This window comes from Macrotis lagotis, chromosome X (genome assembly GCF_037893015.1).
Source record: "Macrotis lagotis isolate mMagLag1 chromosome X, bilby.v1.9.chrom.fasta, whole genome shotgun sequence".
NCBI lineage: Eukaryota > Metazoa > Chordata > Mammalia > Peramelemorphia > Peramelidae > Macrotis > Macrotis lagotis.
This window is the reverse complement of record NC_133666.1, coordinates 73,343,272-73,358,210: the sequence shown is the minus strand read 5'-3', so window position 1 is coordinate 73,358,210 and position 14,939 is coordinate 73,343,272. Positions and strand designations below refer to the sequence as shown.

General features: G+C 40.2%; 1 pseudogene; it reads right to left on the bottom strand.

Annotated features, from left to right (window-relative positions):
* Positions 1-573: 573 nt before the first annotated feature.
* The window catches only part of LOC141498701 (apoptosis-stimulating of p53 protein 2 pseudogene), a 60,690-nt pseudogene continuing 46,324 nt past the window's right edge, over positions 574-14,939 (bottom strand).

Genomic DNA, 14,939 nt, shown 5'->3' with positions numbered 1-14,939 from the left:
AATACTTTTCTCTTGGTTTTTGCCTTTCTTGGGGCACAGATGACCATTGTCTATATTGGAGACGGTGCCTAATACTCCGGCCTCGTGATGCCCTCCTCACTCCTTTTTCAAGAGACAAAAAAAGTATTTGATCACAATTGATGATAAAATGATGATAAAATTTTGACAAAGTTTAAGGTAAATCATGAGAATGTTTCTACATTTAAATTCAAAAGTACAAAAGACAATACAGACTCAAAATTTAGGCAAAAACAAGGTTCTAAATTACATGTAACATGTACCATAATAATATATATATACATATATATATATATATATATATATATAAATCTTAAGGTGCTAAAGTATTGCTATAAAATTATTGCTCACTTAAAACTAGATTATGGTTCTTTGGACTATTACTATCACTTCACAACTTCAACTGAGTCACTTGAGAAAATGCTCTGCTTATCAAAAGGTGCTCTGAGGCAGGCTTCAAACTAAGGTCACTTAGGCAGGATGGATATTTCCTGCTGATGAAAGGGTTTTTTCCTTTCTTCTTTTGGAACAGAACACCACATCATTGTCCTTAGGAGTTCTCCCTTCTCAAGGAGGGAGTTTCTTTACCCCAAAAGGGCAAATATCCCTTGCTGTTAAATACCAAGTCAGTGTGTCCAAGGTTGGCGATTGAATTAGAATTAGCTTCTAAAGCACATTCTTCATTGCTTTCAAATTAGTTACATTGTCATGGAAAGAAGGATTTGTAAATTGGGCCCAAACCAATGACACTACTTTTTTGTCATAACACAGATTAGTATTTCCCAAAGATTTTGTAAGGTTTCATACCAAAGTCCTTTGTTGCAGTTTAATTCTTGGGTGCAATCCCAGCAAATTTCGAGGCACATAGCCTTTCTTGTCCTTGAGCCGCACCCACCACCATTCAACTTCATCTTTGTCTTCCTTTCGGATGACGGTCATCAAGTCTCCTTCCTTCATGCGCAGTTCATCGTCATGTTGAGGTTCATAATCCCATAGGGCGTAGACGACTCTTTCATTTATCACGCCCATTTTTGCCTGACTTTCATACAGAAAGCTTGAGCACAGAGAATAGCCTTCATCTGTTTTTTCACATTTATCTGCAGCAGTCTTCATGTCACTGTAAGTCATAGCAAACACAGCCGCTCCTGATTTGACCAGAAACTTACAAATTTGAAAGTTATTATGAGAGGCAGCACAGTGCAATGGAGTCCATCCATCCACATCGGCAGCATTGATATTCACACCAAAATGCACCAAGAATCTCACAATGTCAGTGTGGCCTGCACAAATAGCGTTATGAAGGGCTGTAATACCTTCATCATTGGATAAATTGGGATCATCGAGTTCATAAAGTATTCTCTGTACGAGGTCAAATTCTCCTTTCAATGATGAATCTAGGAGTAAATCAAGGGGACTGAATGTCACTCTCATTTCATGAGCAATTCTCTTGGAGCCAGCTTTTCTCAAGTTTGTCCTTTTGCCAGGAGGCAAAGAAAAGCATCCAGTGGTTCCAGGAGGGCTTGTCCTGAAAGAATCCTCTCTTAATCTTTCTGATTCCTCAGATGAGCATGATTGGGGTGGAGACAGTGAGTTCTTCTTGAGACTCAGTTCTCCTATGTGAGTTTGAGCCAGGCTGTGGGTATCTGGTAGTCCCCCAGGCTCAGAGTCAAGCCCAGGAGAAGGTGCTGATATTTCATTGTCTTCTATAATGGTACTTTCTCCTTCCTCTGTGGAAACTGACTCAGTAGAGTGGGCAACCCTTTCTTTCGCTGGTTCTGCACATGGATGGGAATTCTGGATTTCAGTTGGACTCTTGGGGCTGGCAGCCACAGTGATCAACTTGGAGGATTCTGATGGGGTTGAACTAATTTCAATATTTGACCCACTTGGACCCTTTGGTTCTGTAATCAAGTGCTGTTTCTTTAATGACTTTGTCTCTTCGGCTGCTTCTGCTTCTGTGCCTAGGGTTTCCAAGTCAACCTTACTCGAATTTTGGGAAGGGTTCCATAAGAAGGGGAGTAATTTGGATGGTTTGAATGGGTGGGGAATCTGATCATTTTTATAATTCTGGGCTGAAGAGATGTACTGTGTTGCCGATTGTGGAATACTAGGTTTCCCCTGATCACTCGAAGAAATATTTTTGGATTGTTGGTTCGGGGCACTAGCTAGCACAGGTTTGCCACATAGTTTTGAAAAATGAGTATCTTTTGTCTGTGTCTTGGCTACAGCACTTTGCGCAAGCTGCTGATGGATAAACATTGAAAGTATTGAGCTTGTGGGAACAGTTGACAATTTCTGTGATGGTGGCAGACAGTTCACTTTGGAAGACAGTAGGGTAGGAGACTGGATTGCACTAGCAAGTGGACTGCCCTGATTGCAATTTGGAGAAAGGACTTGGTCCTGGCCCACTGCAGATGCTCTGGGAGGCAGGGCAACTCTTGGGTAAAGCTGCTGTGGCACTACTAATTTCTTTCCCAAGGACACAGCACTTGATGGCAACTTCCAGAGATTTCCAGAAGACTTAGTTCCTGATCTGAGTGGTCTGGTCTGTCTGAACAGAGGCAAACTAGAGTGTTTGGGTTTTACTGGAATGAGGGGACATACTTTGGCCACACGTTTATTGGGAGCCTGAGCATCCCATAAAATGTCTTTACCACTCTGACTTCCTAGCCCACCAAAGGGTGGTGGGGTGGCCACTTGGTCTATTGAGCCGGGCATTGAAAAGATACCCATTGGCTTTTCTTTCTTCCTATATGGTATCTCCCCATCATCAGCTTGCTCAGCAGAGTTCATTGAGTTTTCAGGGAAAGAGGCTGAGTCTTGTAGAGGGAAGAGATCTGAGTTTGAATGCTTGCAATAATGGCCAGCTGGCTGAACTTGAGAGTCTTTTGCTTGTGAGACAGTCTCTGCTCTCACATAAGGTAGTGTTTGTGTTTTAAGCAGACTGTCCACTGCCTGAAAAGTTAAAGTGCCATCTGGAAGGGGTGTCTTCCCGAGAAGTACAGGAGAGTTCCGGAGGTGGGGACCTACTGCCCTCACTTTACTTGAAGTTGATATCACTTGCTGGGGAAGGTTCTCCTTAGATAACCCCATCAGCCCATTTTTCTCTTGCTGCGGCACTGCCTTCTGCCTGAGATGGTCTGGCAGGTCATTCACATGCTTGCCCATGGCTACCGCTTCTGGTCTGTGCTTCTTCAAACATTTCCTCTGTGGTAGCTTGATATTTTGCTCCTGATTTAACTTGCGTTGTCTCTGCAGATGCTTGCATAGTCCATCAAGCTTGGCTGCCACAGACTGGTTGACTGCCGCAGACAACTTGTTGGTATGGTCTCCATCAAGTCTCACACTCTTCAGCATCTCCATTTGTCTGATGAGGTCCCCAACTTTTTCCCTAACCAGAAGCAACTCCCTTTGTTTCTGCTGGAACAAAGCCTTCATCTGTTCAGTTTCCTCCCTTAGTTTTTCATTACTGAGTCTTTTCTGTTCTACTTGTTCCTTGAGGTCCCTCAACTTTGTCAGCTTGACTTTCTGATACTCAGTCACTGCCATGAGCTTCTGTAGTTTTGCCTGGCTTGGAACTTGTTGTTGCTGATTGGACTGCTTGACAAACTTGGGGTATGGTTCCGTGGCAGCCAGCATTTGCCATTTACTCTCCATCTGGTGCTGTCGGCCTGATGGCAGCTCTTGCAGCTCAGCAAGAGCCATTGTTATCCTGGGTCTAGTAACACCATTCTCAATTCTTTGATGAGTAGGAACTTTAACCTTATTCCTCTGTGAGATAAGATTCTGAATCCTTGGACCACTCATCATATCCCTGCTAGTGGGATGTTCAAGGTGAAGAAAGAAACAGCCTTCACATGTGTGGACTCCAAACTGCTGTAGAACATCAAACATTCTCTCATTATCAGTAAATGATACCACCCCACACTTCAGTTGACCTCTCTCAACACTCTGTTCTTATGCTGGTTCCTTAGATATTCCCCAAGGGCCTGATCTGGACCTTTTTCTCCCATCTTCCTACATTCTCTCCATAGGGGAATTAATCAACTTTTCTGTGCAAGTGATTATGCTGAAATCCACATTTCTATCCATGACCTCTCCCCAGAGTTCCAGTCTAGGATTTCTTACTCTTGGAGATCCTGCCAGTACCACAAACTCAGCATCTCTAATAATCAACATTTTCTCCCCCCCCCCCACTTCCCCAGACCTATACTTTCCCATAAGGTTTTGATTTCTGTTCATAGCACAATCACTATCTTCATCGTCATTCAAGTTTCTAACCTCAAAACCATCTTGGACTCTTCCCCATTCCTGATAGGCCCATCCCCAAAACCAATGAGCTACCAACCCCTCAACCTTGGAAAGATCTCTCTAGTCTTCCCTCCAGTGCCAATATAACCCCTCTCCTTTGGGTTCTCATTTCTTTTAAAAGGTAGAAGCTACTTCAACATTCTCCTTACTGGTTTTCTTTGAGTCTCTCCCCTTATCAATCTATCTTTCCCACTGCTTCCCTTTTTTAAAAAAAATTTACTTATTTTTCAGTTAAAATATCCATTTTCTCTCTCCCACTTCACTCTTCCCCAACATTATTTGTAAAGGAAAAAAGTAAAACTCTTGTAACAATGAAGCAACCAAAATCTTGCAATCAAACAAAACAAATCCTCCACTGACGATGTCAAGAAAACATTAGCTCAATATGTACCTTGAATTATCACTTCTTTGTCAAAAGGTGGGTAGAATGTTTGATGATGAGATTTCTTAAGTCTTTCAGATTTGTTTTTCACTAAGTTGTTACAACTGTTTAAATGGTTCTGCTGGTTTTGCTTACTTCATTTTGCATGAGTCCATATACATCTTCCCAGGTTTCTCTCAATCTATCCCCTTTGTCATTTCTTAATGGAACAGTAATACTCCATTACATCCATCTAGGGCAGCTAGGTGGAGCTTGCAGTAGTGTCAGGCCTAGAGTCAAGAAGACCTGAGGTCAAATCCTGACTCAGATATTTCTTAGCTGTTATGATGCTGGGCAAACCCTATTTGCCTCAGTTTCCTCATCTATAAAATGAACTGAGGAAGGCAGTGGCAAACCACTTCAGTATCTTTGATAAGAGAACCCTAAATAGGTTACAGAGAATTGGACAAACTAGAAAAACACCTAAACAACAACACATTCATATAGCATAATTTGTTTAGCCATTCTCCAAATCATTGTTATTCCCTTAGTTTCCAGTTTGTTCTGACCCCACAAAGAGAACTGCTATAAATACTTTTGCCCTTCCTTTTCATTTTTTTCCTTTATTTTTTTTCCTTTTCATGATTTAAGTTAACAAGACCATTTTCACATCATAAAAGAAATTTGATTGGACCCTTTTTCTTATTTTTTAAAAATCCCATATGTAATACTGGAATTAATTATTCATTGAATGTTTGATAGAATTTACTTATAAAGGAATCTCATCCTAAGGGGTTTCTCTCCCTTTGGGAGGTCACTTGTAGCTTCTTTAATTTCTTTTTATGATTGTGCTACTTCAGTCCTTTATTTCATGTTTTGTAGTTTTGTAAATATTCATCCATTTCATTTAAAGTTGTCACTTACACTGGCACATAATTTGGCAAAATTGCTTTCTAAGACAGCCCTTTATTTCTTCTGCATTTCTATGACTTCTTTTTTCATTTTTTGGTGTCGGTAAGTTGTTTTTTCTCTTTTTAAAAATCAAATGAGCTGATGGTTTAATCACTTTTGTTTATGCTTCTTTAACAAATTAGCTGCCAATTGGCCTTATAAATTTATTGAATCTCTTCCTAATCCGACCAGATGTTTGGCCATAAACATTATGAAATGATCTCTGTGTGTATATATGTGTGTGTGTGTGTCAGTATTTTAATGACATTGCTGACCTTCAACTGTACAGGGTGTCCCTAAAGTCTTGGTGCAGCTTTCGTCTATTAAAGCTTAGGACTCCATGTACAAGCTCGTTTTCTTAGATGCCTGCTCTCTAGTAATACATTCTAGGATTTTTTTTCAGGAATTGAAATGGCACTCACAGGTTCATGGGCTGCAGACTCCCTTTTAGGGAAACCATGGAAAAATCAGGCCAAAAATCTGATTAATTTCAGTTCTCTGCAGTATCCTATGTTTTCCAAAAAAGATCATTGTTACCACATAGGGAATCCCACAGAATAATTCTTTCAGAACTTCACCCAAGGATATAATTTATTTGGGTCAAGTCTCTTGGTCTCATCAAAGGTTCTGTGTGATTGTTTTTAATCTCCTTTCTTGAGTATTGTCTGCAGTATCCATTTTGAGGCTGGCCTTCCCAATCCAAAGTTCATTCTTTTTTACAGAGCAAAGCAAAGCAAAATCTGAATTGCATAATTCTGTTATTTTCTTCCTTATCAGTTATCATCCCATTTATTCTAAAGATTGGTCATATGCATCCTTTCCTCTCTCTTCTCAAATATAGCTTCCAAAAATCCCTGATTATTATCCTTAGCTTTCCTTGCCATGAGGTTCTAAACTTCATTTGAAGGGTTAGAAATCCAGACAGTAATCTTAAAAGAACATGCCACATTTTGTATTCATTCTTTAATTACCTTCCTTTGCTTCCATGTCTTTAAAAAAAATCACTTAAAATGAACAATTGGGGCAGCTAGGTGGCACAGTGGATAGAGCACTGGCCCTGGAGTCAGGAGTACCTGAGTTCAAATCTGGCCTTAGACACTTAATAATTACCTAGCTGTGTGGCCTTGGGCAAGCCACCTAACCCCACTGCCTTGCAAAAATAAAATGAAATGAACAATCAACAAAAATTAAATAATCATGATTCTTTTGTTTGTACTCATTATTGTGCCTAGATATATCCCTTCCCTCCTTGAATCCCTTTGGAATAAAAGAAAACAATTCAACAAAAACAATTTATACAGTGGCTGTGTCTATTGGTATATGTAATAGTCCACCCCTGTACCCTCCTATTTCTCTAGTGAAAGGAAGGTACATTTCATAATCTGTTCTCCAGGGCCAAGGTGAGGCATTATAATTGCTCAGTTTCTGAAACAGATGAACTTTCATTATGACTTATCTGGTACTATAAAGTAACTCATTGGTAGTATATCACTAAAAAAACCAAAATCTTTTAATTTATAAATTAATTAAAATAGTATCAAATATTTTTTAAACATATTCGTATGACCCAACCATGAGTAATGAAACTCTCTCTCTCCTATTTACTTTACTTAGAGAATATTGTCCAACAGTGCTTTATGGCAGGAATTCGATATCTTAAGTGTGTCTCAGTCTCTTAAAGCCAAGACATTTTTTTATGCATAATAGAAGATTTAGTAGAATTTTTTTCTTCTCTCTCTCTTTCCCTCCCCTATTTCTAACTCCATTTTCTCTTTCTTTGCCGCTCTTTTCTCCCTCTGACTTTTTTTTCTCATTCACTCTCATTTCCCTCATTTTCATTCGTTCTCTTTTTATGTCCCATTCTATATCATTCTCTCACATTCTCTTCCCCTCTCTGTTTCTTTCTTTCATTTTCTTTTTGTATTTTTATATCCCTCTATCCTCCTCTTTTGTTTTCTCCATCTCTTTCTCTTTGACTTTCCTTCTGCTATTTTCTGTAACGGTATCTCCCTTTATCTTTCTTTCTCCCTCTCTCTCCCTCACAATTTCTCTCATTCTTTCTCTAGCTCCCATTCTTAATTTTTCTCTCTCTGTGTTTCCCTCTGATAGAGAACTTTTTTACTCTCTTCCATTTTCTTCATCTGTCTCTTTCTCATCTCTTTGGCTCTCTTATTTTTTCCCTCTCACTTTCTTGCTCTCCCTCCCCTCTCACTACTTCTCCCTCTTCTCTTTCATCCTCTTTCTCTGTTTCTTATACCTCAATTTCTCTCGATCTCCTTTTCTGTCTTCCACTCTTTGTTACTCTCTATCTATTCTTTTTTCCTCTCATTTTCCATCTCTCTCTCTTTCTTGCTCTTTGTCACTCTTTTAATACTCTCACTTTCTTATTCTCTTTCTCTCTCCCACTATCTTTGTTTTTGTGGTTCTCATTTCTGTTGCTAATCCTATTTTATTAAAAGTTAAGCTTCTGGGGGCGGCTAGGTCGCTCAATGGATAGAGCACTGGCCTTGGAGTCAGGAGTACCTGAGTTCAAATCCAGCCTCAGACACTTAATAATTCCCTAGCCGTGTGGCCTTGGGCAAGCCACTTAACCCAACTGCCTTGCAAAAACTAAAACAAAAACAAAAAACAAAAACAAAAAAAAGTTAAGCTTCTGGATTTTGAATTCTTATAGGGTCTCATTCTCTTACTCTCTCCCTCTAACACTTTATCTTTTATCCTCTTTCATTTCCTGTCTCAATCTTTCCTGTTTTCCTTCTCTGTCTCTTTTTCTCTTACTCTCCCCACTCTCTCATCTGCTTTCCTTCTCTTTCTCTGTCTTTGTCTACCATTCTTTTTTCTCTTCCTCATTCTCCCGTTTTCATTTTTCTCTCACTTTCTTACTTTTACTCTTTTCTGACCTGCTTTCTCTGTCTGCCCATCCCTCAATGTTTTTCTCCTGTGTTCTGTCTCTCTTCATTCTCTCACTTTCATAATTTCTCTCTTTCACTCTCTTTTACTTTCTTCTACTTCTTTTCTCCCTCTCACCTACTCTTTAGAAGCTTTCTCTCTTCTATTCTTTCCTGTCTTTCTTTTTTCTCATTCTGACTCCCTTTCTGTTTCTTTCTCTCTCTCCCTTTTCCTCCCTCTCATTTCACCTTATTCTCCTTCCCTTTCTTTTTTCTATTTCTCACTGTTTCTTCCTCTGTCTCCCATTCTTTTTTCACTCTCTCACTTATCTCCCTTCTCTCCCATTCTCAATTTCTCTATATGTCTATGCTCTGTTCTTTCTTAGTCTCTCTCTTTTCTGTCTCATTTCTGTCTCTTTTTTCAACTGTCCCTGTTTCTCTCTTATTCTCTCTCCCACTCTCACTATTTTCAATCTTTTCTCCCTTGCTATCTCTCCCTCTTTTGTTGTTTCTCTTTTTGTCTCTCTCCTCCTTTCTTTTGCTCTCTCCCTCTATCTCACTCTCCCATTCATTCTCTTCCTCCCTTTCTTTCTCTCTCATGCTTTTTTCCCTGTATCCATTTTTGTCACTCAGTTTTTCTTTCTCTTGCTTTGTATTTCCTTCTCTCTCTCTCTCCCTCTCTTCCATTCTCTCTACTTTTCTCTCTTTCCATCTTTCTCTCAATCTGCCTCACACATTCCTTTGCTCCACTGTCTTGCTCTTTTTCTGTTTAATTCTGTCTTTTTCTTTCACTTCTCTTAATTTCTGTTTCTCATTCTTTCTCTCTCCCTTTCTCTCTTACTTTCTTGTTCTTCTTCCTCTCACTGTCTCTGTCTCTGTCTCTCTTTCTCTTTCTGTCCTTATCTCCAACTCATAATCCTTCCTCATTCAGACACTATAAGATCTTCCTCTGGAGGTGGAGAACATTATCCTTTGGGAAATGAGTCCTTTGGGAATGTCTTGGATCATTACACTGCTGAGAAGAGGTAAGTCAATCACCGTTCCTCACCATTCTGTCTCTCTTGTTCTCTCCCTCTTTGCCTCTGGCTTTGTCTCTCTCTCCTAGTCTTTTCCCCTTTGTCTCCATTTCCCCTCACCTCTCTTCCCTCCCTGACCCTGTTTTTTCTCTTTCTCACAAATGTTCTTCTCCCTCTCTTCCTCTTTTTCCTACTCTCTCTCCTTCCCTCCTCTTTTTTTTTCAGGTTTATTCTCTTTTTTTCACTCTAGTCTGTCTTGTATTCTATATCTTCTACTTTACTACTCACTTATCTCTCTCTAACTTTTGCCCCTTTCTCTTGTTCTTTCTCAATCTCATTCTTTCATGCTTTTGTCTTTATTTCTGTCTCTGATTCTCCCTTTTCTCCCTCTGTCTCACTCATTTCTTCTCTTTCCTTCTTTATCTCACTGTGTCTATCTTATTCTTTCTCCTGTCATTCATTTTCTCCCACTTTCTTCCAAACTCTACATGTGACTATTTTATTTTTTCTAGGTGCCTCTCATTTTTCTCCCTTCCACTGTCTCTCCCATTATTTTTTCACTGTTTCAGTCTGTTTCCCAGTCTTTTTTTCTATCTCTTTTTTAAAATACATGCATAATCATGTTAAATATATTTCCATATTAGTCATATTGTAGAAAAAGAATCAGAACAAAAGGGAAAATACAGTATCAACAACAAAAAATACCAAAAAAAGTGAAAATAATGTACTTTGATCTACATTCAGACTCCATAGTTCTGTCTCTGGATGTGGATGACATTCTCCAGCATGAGTCTTTGTATTGTCTTTGAATATTGTATTGCTGAAAAAAGCTAAGTCATTCATAGTTGATCATCACACAAATTGCTGTTGCTGTGTATGACGTTCTCCTGGTTCTGTAGACTTCACTCAGCATCAGTTCATGTAAGTCCAGGTTTTTGTTAAAAATCTGCCTGCTCATCATTTCTTATAGAACAATAGTATTCCCTTCCCCAAATGGATGGGCATCCCCTCAATTTCTAGTTCTTTGCCACCACAAAAAGAACTACTATAAATATTTTTACATATGTAGGCCTTTTCCCATTTTTATGATCTCTTTGGGATACAGAGGTAGAATTGCTAGTAGGATATGTCCAGTTTGGTTGCCTTTTGGGCATAGTTTCAAATTGCTCTCCAGAATCGCTGGATCAGTTCACAACTCCACTAACAATACATCAGCATCCCATTTTCCCCACATCTGTTCCAACAATGATCATTTCCCTTTTCCTGCCAATCTGATAGATGTGAGGTGATAGCTCAGAGTTGTTTTAATTTCCATTTCTCTAATCATAGCGATTTAGATCATTTTTCCTATAACTATAGCTAGTTTTAATTCCTTTATCTGAAAATTGCTTGTTCATATCCTTTGTCTCTATTTCTCACCGTTTCTATCTTTTTCTTTCCCTCACTGTTTTCCCCTGTCTAAATCTCCTTCATTCTCTCCTACTCTTTCTTTTTTGCTCTATTTGTGACTATTTTTTCTTTCTCTCATTTCTCTTGCTATCTAATTCTCTCTCTCAGGCTCTGGCCCATTACCTTTCTCACTCTCTCTCCCTTTCTTTCATCTTCTCCCTCTCCTTATTGCTTTTCTTCTTTTTCCACTTTTTCATTCTCATTCTCTCTTGGTCTCTCATTATTTTCTCCCTCTCTCTTCCAATCATTTGTAATCTTTCTTGCCTATTTCCTCTAGCTTTCTTTTTCTCTCTTTTTTTACTCTCCATTTCACTTTTTATATCACCCAATCTCCCTCTTCCTATCTTTCTGTCTCTTTTTCACTCTTCACTTTTTTCTCCAACTCTCCTCTTTCTTGCTGTATTTATGACTCTCTTCCTATGTCTTTTTCTTTCTCTGTCTCATTCATTTGGTTACTCTTCGTTCCTTATTTCTCACTGTTTCTGTCCCTCACTAACTTTCCTCCCCTCCATTCTTCTTTCCATCTCCTACTTTTTTTTCATTTTCTTTCACTCTCCCTTTTACTTTCTACCTCTCTCCCCCTACTTCTTACTCTATCTGACTCACATTCTTTTTCACTGCCACTATTTTTCTCATACTCTTTTCTTCTTTCTTTCTGTCCTGCTTCCTCTAACCCCACCCCATCTTACCTTTCCAATCTGCTGACAATTGACATTACTCCTTGGTTTCTCTGATTCCTCTCAAAGGTGACTCTATCCTCAGAGGACATTTTCTATGACTTTCAACCTGGCCTAGTCACAGCCCCAGGCTTTCTCTGTTTCCCACAATGCCTTTGCCTCTCAGATTACCTTCTAATATGTTGAAGTGTCCATAGCTGTTGGCATGTTTACAAGTGGAACTCTCTGCTTTTCTTTATAACCTCAATATTTAGCACATTGCCTGCCACTTACTAAACTCTCAATAAAGTTTTGTGGACTTCTTGAATACCTCATTCCTGTTCAGGGCACCATCATCTTCCCAGGCTGCCTAGAAGACAACTTGCCTATCATAGCCAATTCCTGATTCAGTCTAACCAAAGGTCAGCATCCTTTTAATGCGCACGGGCTCCTCTTAACCCCCAATTTTACCTTCTAGTAGTCCCCCTCATGTTCATTCTACATAGCCAACCCACTGCCCAGGTAGCACCTGCTACCACATATATTGGGAAAATATCTTCTTTCTTCCATGACCATGTCTCTCACCGATATCCCCTTCTCTCCATTCAAACAGACACTATGTGCAAACCCTCGATACCTCTCTTCTGGACAACGGAAAAGGCTTTCTGCTTGTTTTCTCGACCACAAATCCATTTTCTATTTAGCTCCTAATCTTGCTAAAGCTCATGCCTGACCTTGTCAACTCCTAATTCTATAAATACCAGTGTCTCTTTATTAATTCAGAGATCCAATATAAAAACCTCTCTTGCCTATTAATGTTCCCCTCAAACTCTTTCCTTCATGTCTTTCCATTAATGAACTCTTTGAAACAACACCACTGGCCTCCTTGCTGTTCTTCATAAAAGACATTCCCCTTGCCAAGCAACCTTCTTTTACCTCTCTAGGCCATAATCTTTCCCTCCCTGATTTCCTTCCCTTTACCTTTTATCTATGATGAGTGTCCATAGTTGCTTGCATGGTGACCCCTCCAATTACAATGTGAGCTCCTCAAGAGGAGAGCCTCTTTTGTCTCTTTCTTTCCATACTGTCAGCAAACTGCCTGCCATAGAAACAAGCATTTTTTGAATTGACTTGCTGACTTCTCTGTTACCCTCTGAGGCACCATCATCTTCCCAGTCAGCCTGGAGGACAACTTCTCTATCATCTCCAGTTTCTTAGTCTAATTGCATAGACCATCTATGGCCATCTTTTGACTTTTCTAACTTCCCAATGTCTTGGTTCTTTGCAACACAGTTCAGGCACATCTCATTTTCTCATCATTTCTTTTCTGGTAAAAAAGCTTTTACATCCTGAGTGTTCTCCTACCTTTCTAGCCCTTTCTCCACTCAGCTGCCCAATTTAGATTCCTCAAGTTCACATCTGACCCCCCCCAGCCTTCAACCTCTCCTGAACAACTACAAAACTCCAGATTAAATATGAAATCCCCAGTTTGGTTTTTCATGCCCTTCACAGCTTGTCTAGTATACATGTCCCTTCTATGCATACTTACAACTATACAACTCTGGTGCAGACCCTGTCTCCCTGCCTCTGGCTATTCCGCCTTCTAGTCCATTTGCCTCTCACCTTCCACAAGGATTTTCTCTATAGCTTCTATAGACCATCTCAATCTCCTGGTTTATAAATTCCATTGCCTCCCTATTACATACACAATGAAATTGAAAAGTCTCCTGTTTATCTCTTAATGCTCTCCACAATCTGATTCCCTTCTAATTTTCCTGTCTTCCTATACTTTACACTGTTCCATGGACCCTCTGATCCAACAACACTAGTCTCCTTTTTGATGCTCCCAAAGGGTTTTCTATCTGCTCTATCCATTTTCCAAGACCTTCTCTCACGACATTTGGGCTGTTCATTTTCCCTTGTCCTTTTCAATGTCCTTCATCCCAAGGTATTATCCTATTGTCCATCACATAGTCAGTCATCTTTCAAAAAATACTTGTGGCTCCAAATGGAGACATCCCTATCACTGTGGTGTAGGTCAGCATCCTTTTAATGCGCACGGGCTCCTCTTACCCCCAATGTTACCTTCTCGTAGTCCCCCTCATGCTCTACATAGCCAACCCACTGCCCAATATTGCTCTTTCTATGTTCAAAGCACCTCCTGGTTTTTTCCCTTTTCTCTTCACTGATGCAGTCACCATCCCCATGCAATCTAGCCTCACCTCTCCCATGGACTATTGCCAATAGCCTTCTTGCTCTCTCTGCCTCAAGACTTTCCTTGATCTAGTTCACTCTCTACTGAGTTGTTGAATTTATCTTCATAAAAACCAAGTCTTATCATGTCACTCCAGTCACTCAGTCATCTCCAGGGTTCCCTGGCACCTTTAGGACCAACTGCAAAATGCTTTCTTGGCCTCTGAATACTCTTCACATCCTGGCCACTTTCTACCTTCATAGTATTCTTCCTTCTACAGGATACTTCCACTCTGGATAGTTCAGTGGCAGTATTGGCAATCCCAGCTCTGGAAGTGCAAGGCTCTGCCTTCCTCCTGGTTGTTGGAACAGAGGCGCCCTATTCCCCTCCCCTAAGAATAAGCCATCACACGATCAGGGACTGTCCTTGCCTTCCTTTGGATTCCTAATACTTAGCATATGGTCTGGCACAGTGGAAAGCTTTAAATAAAAGCTGGTTGACTTGCCTGTTTTCTTTCCTCAGGGCTCCAAGTCTTGATTAGTCTACCTTCACAAATGATTCATTCATTCATTCATTCACTCATGCTCTTTGCTCTATGCACACCAGCCCCCTTGCTGGGCTTCCCTTCTGCCAGTCCTCTGTGCCCTCTTTTCCTCTTTAGTTGAAGGTATTTCTCCTAGTCCTTTGCAGGATTTGCTGTTCCTCCCTATACTTGTCCCACTTCCTCACTAGGTGTCTCAGAGGTTGTGCCACAGAGGATTTCTCTGCCAGCTGCCCGGGGATGCCATTTGTTGACTCTGTTCATCCAGAAGCTCACCTACAATATTCTTTCTTACATTATGTATTTGAGTTTTTGACTCACCCTATTCTCCTAAGGATCCTAGAATTGCCAAGATGCCTCTACACCCATTCACTTCAAGATCCAGGTTGCTTTGGTTTAGTGCTTAGACCCTGCTCACCACCCATCCTCCCCAGGGGCCTTTTCACTGTGGAGCATTGTTCTACCCTGCTGGCACCCTTCATCCTTTGGTGAGTTCCTCCTGAGGCCTCTACTTGGTAGGAAAGAACCCAGGCAACATAACCTCTATACGCCTT